The sequence below is a fragment of the Penaeus japonicus genome, unplaced genomic scaffold (assembly GCF_977035675.1).
Source record: "Penaeus japonicus unplaced genomic scaffold, GWHDUDI00000001_assembly GWHDUDI00000026, whole genome shotgun sequence".
NCBI classification, from domain to species: Eukaryota; Metazoa; Arthropoda; class Malacostraca; order Decapoda; family Penaeidae; genus Penaeus; species Penaeus japonicus.
The window spans coordinates 21032-25791 of NW_028234428.1; positions in this window are offsets into that span (position 1 = coordinate 21032).

Sequence of the window (4760 nt, forward strand, 5' to 3'; positions counted from 1 at the left end):
CCTGGAGGGAGGGAGGGGGGGGAGTCCACACCAGGAGGGGGGAGGGAGGGAGTCCACACCAGGAGGGAGGAGGGAGGGAGTCACACCGGGGGGAGGGGGGAGGGAAAAGTCCACACAGCAGGGAGGAGGGAAAGTCCCACACGGGGGGGGGGGAGGGAGGGAGTCTACACCAGGAGGGAGGGGGGAGGGAGGCAACACAAGGGGGGGGGGGAGAGGGAGTCCACACCAGGAGGGAGGGAGGAGGGAGGGAGTCCACACCAGGAGGGAGGGAGGAGGGAGGGAAAAGTCTACACCAGGAGGGAGGAGGGGGGAGTCCACACAGGAGGAGGAGGGAGGGAGCCCACACAGGAGGGAGGGGGGAGGGAGTCACACCGGGAAAGGGAGGGGAGTCCCACACCAGGAGGAGGGGGAGGGGGTCCAACCAGGAGGGGGGGGGGATAGTCTACACCAGGAGGGAGGAGGGAGGGAGTCCGCACAGGAGGAGGGAGGGAGTCCACACCAGGAGGGAGGGGGGAGGGAGTCCACACCAGGAGGGAGGGGGGAGGGAGTCCACACCAGGAGGGAGGGGGGAGGGAGTCCACACCAGGAGGGAGGGAGGAGGGAGTCCGCACCAGGAGGGCGGCGGGTGGCAGGCAACACCAGGAGGGAGGGGGGAGGGAGTCCACACCAGGAGGGAGGAGGGAGGGAGTCCACGGCAGGGGGGGGGGAGTCCAACAAGGATGGGGAGGGGGGAGTCCACACCAGGAGGGGGAGGGGGGTTCCAAAACCAGGAGGGAGGAGGGAGGGAAGTCCCACCAGGAGGGAGGAGGGAGGGAGTCACACAGGAGGGAGGGGGGAGGGAGTCCACATAGGAGGGGGAGGGATCCCCACCAGGAGGGAGGGAGGAGGGAGTCCACACCAGGAGGGAGGGGGGAGGGAGTCCACACCAGGAGGGAGGGGGGAGGGAGGCTACACCAGGAGGGAGGGGGGAGGGAGTCTACACCAGGAGGGAGGGGGGAGGGAGTCCACACACGGAGGGAGGGAGGAGGGAGTCCACACAGGAGGGAGGGAGGGGGGGGGGGTCCACACCAGGAGGGAGGGAGGAGGGAGGGAGTCCACACCAGGAGGGAGGGGGGAGGGAGTCTACGCCAGGAGGGGGGGGGGGGGGAGTCACCACAGGAGGGAGGAGGGAGGGGTCCACACAGCGGGAGGAGGGAGTCCCACCCAGGCCCGGGAGGGGGGAGGGAGGTCCAACCAGGAGGGGGAGGGAGGGGTCTACACGGAGGGAGGGGGGAGGGGTCTACACAGGAGGGAGGGGGAGGGAGTCCACACCAGGAGGGGGGGAGGGGGGAGCCACAAAAAGGGGGAGGGGGGAGGGAGTCCACATCAGGGGGAGGGGGGAGGGAGTCCACATCAGGAGGGGGGGGGGGGGGGGGGAGTCCACACCAGGGGGGGAGGGAGGAGGGAGGGAGTCCACACCAGGAGGGGGGAGGGAGGGAGTCCACACCAGGAGGGAGGAGGGAGGGAGTCTACCCGGGGGAAAGGGGAGAGGAGGGAGGGAGTCGCCCAAAGGAGGGAGGAGGAGGGGGGGGGGGGCCCCCCCCCCCCCCCCCCCCCCCCCCCCAAGGGGGGAAAGGGAGGGGGGAGGGAGTCCACACAGGAGGGAGGGAGAGGGAGGGAAGTCCACACCGGAGGGAGGAGGAGGGGGGGAAAAGTCCACACAGGAGGGAGGGAGGAGGGGGGGAAAAGTCCGCACCAGGGGGGAGGGAGGAGGAGGGGAGTCCACACCAGGAGGGAGGGGGGAGGGAGTCCACCCAGGAGGGGAGGAGGGGGGGAAAAGTCCCCCACCAGGAGGGAGGGAGGAGGGAGGGGGGTCCACACCAGGAGGGAGGAGGGAGGGAGTCTACACCAGGAGGGAGGGAGGAGGGAGTCCACACCAGGGGGGGGGGGGGGGAGGGAGTCCACATCAGGAGGGAGGAGGGAGGGAGTCCACACCAGGAGGGGAGGGGGAGGGGGGGAAAGTCACACAGGAGGGAGGGGAGGGCGTCTAACCAGGGGGAGGGGGGGGGGAAAGTCCACATCAGGAGGGAGGGGAGGGAAGTCCCACTAGGAGGGAGGAGGAGGGGGGGAGTCTACACCGGGAGGGGAGGAGGGGGAGTCCACCAGGAGGGAGGATGGGGGAGTTTACACCAGGAGGGGGGGGGGAGGGAGTCCACACCAGGAGGGAGGGAGGAGGGAGGGAGTCCGCACCAGGAGGGAGGAGGGAGGGAGTCCACACCAGGAGGGAGGGGGGAGGGAGTCCACACCAGGAGGGAGAGGAGAGGGAGTCCACACCAGGAGGGAGGGGAGAGGGAGTCCACACCAGGAGGGAGGAGGAGGGGGGGATTTCCGCACAGGAGGGAGGAGGGGGGAGCTAACCAGGATGGGGGGGGTTTCACCCATGAGGGGGGGATCACCCCCGGGAGGGAAGGGGGAATAAGTCACCCAGGAGGGAGAGGAAGGGGGAAAGTCACCCGAGAGGGGAAAGAAAAGATTGGGCCCCCCCCCCCCAAAAAACCAGGAGAGGGAAGGAGACCCCCACACCAGGAGGGAGGAGGGAGGGAGTACACAGGAGGGAGGGGGGGGGAGTCCACCCAGGAGGGTGGAGGAGGGAGGGAGTCCGCACCAGGAGGGAGGAGGGAGGGATCCACACGGAGGGAGGAGGGGGGGGAGTTTTACACCAGGAGGAGGGGGGGGGGGAGTCCACACAGGAGGGGGGAGGGGGGAGGGGGTCCGCACCAGGAGGGAGGGGGGAGGGAGTCCCACCAGGGGAGGGAGGGAGGGAGTCCCACAGGAGGGAGGGAGAGGGAGTCCACACCAGGAGGGAGGGGAGGGGGAAAGTCCACCAGGAGGGAGGAGGAGGGAGTTACACCAGGAGGGAGAGGGAGGGAGTCACCCCAAAGGAGGGAGGGGGGAGGGAGTTTCCCACGGAGGGAGGGGGGAGGGAGTCCACACCAGGAGGGAGGAGGGAGGGAGTCCACACCAGGAGGGAGAGGAGAGGGAGTCCACACCAGGAGGGAGGGGAGAGGGAGTCCACACCAGGAGGGAGGGGGGAGGGAGTCCACACCAGGAGGGAGGGAGGAGGGAGGGAGTCCGCACCAGGAGGGAGGAGGGAGGGAGTCCACACCAGGAGGGAGGGGAGAGGGAGTCCACATCAGGAGGGAGTAGGAGGGAATCCATACCAGTCAGTTAACTACTTGGGGGAGAAAACGCAACTAAATCTCGCTAACGCGCTTCCTCGAGGGTGAAAAATCCCAAGGGTTAAGGTGTACGTGTTGGGGATCCGGCGAACTTAATTCGTTTTCGTTTTTTTTTTTTTTTTTTCTTTCCCCACTAGATTTTTTTTTTCTTTGTTTTTTTTTTTTTTTTTTTTTTTTTTTTTTTTTTTTTTTTTTTTTTTGTTAGTTAATTTTACTAGTGTGTTTTTTTTTTTTTTTTTTTTTTTTTTTTTTTCTTTTGTTTTTATTTGTTTTTTTAATCTATTGGTTATTTTTAGTTTTTATTGGTTTAGTTTGTTTTTTTTAGTGTTTTTTTAAATATTTTTTTTTTTTTTTTTTTGAAACGCGAGAAAAAAGTTTAGTTTTAATTGATATTTGGATAGATAGATAGGGAGAGAGAGGAGAGGAGAGAGTTTGTGATAGTAGATAGATAGATAGATAGATACGAGAGGGGGTTTAGAAAAATGATAGTTAGATAAAGAGATAGAAATGGGAAGAAGAAAATGATAGATAGATAGATAGATAGTAGATAAAAAGAGAGGGGATGGAGAGAGCGTTTATAAAAAATTCGTAACCCCTTTATAATAACTTTTTAAGAGTTTAAAATTTCAAGAAATTGAATTTAATGATTTGAAAAAAATTTTGAATTTTTGAATTTTTTTTTTTAAAGTGTTTGTATTTAGGTTCTTTCCCCCAAAAATGTTTTATTTTAAAAAATATGTATTTTTTTAAAGTGTGGCCTTTTTTTTTTTAGTTTTAGAAATAAAATAGTTCTTGGTGTGGAAATTTAAAAATTGATGGAATGTAATAAAAAGAAAAAAAGAAAAAAAAAAAGAAAAAAGAAAGAAAAAAAAGAAGAAAAAACAAAAAAACAACCCAACAAAACACAATATATATATATTATTATATATATTTATATATTATATATTATATATATATAGAGAGAGAGGGAGGAGGAGAGGAGAGAGAAGAGGGGAGAGAGAGAGAGAGAAGGAAAAGGTAAAAAAAAGAGAAAGGAATTTATTTAAAAAATCATTTAAAAAATAAAATCCTTTTTATTACGATAACTGTTTTGAAGTGTTGGTTTTTAAAAAATTTCCATTTAATATGATGTGTTAAAAGGGGGAAGGTACTTTGAAGTCGTAATGATTTGAAAAAGGGATAAAGGGGGAAGAAAATAGAGAAGAGAGCGTAAAATAAACAAAATTAAAAAGGGTTTTTAAAATTTTTTTTTAATATTAAAAGGATAATGTAATAGTTAATATAAAAAAAAGCAAAAAAATAGTAAAATGATGTATAAAAAAAATGTTTGCAATGTAATAAAAGGGCTAGTATAGAAATGATTTTTAAGTGTTTTTAAATAAATTTGTAGTGAAAAAATGATAATGATAGTGATTGTAATGATTTTGTAGGTTGTAATGACATGATAGTGAAAATGATAATGATAGTTTTATAAGGGTGATAAAGTGTGAAATTGATAATGTGTGATGTAATGTAAGTAATAAAAAAAATTTAAAAAATATC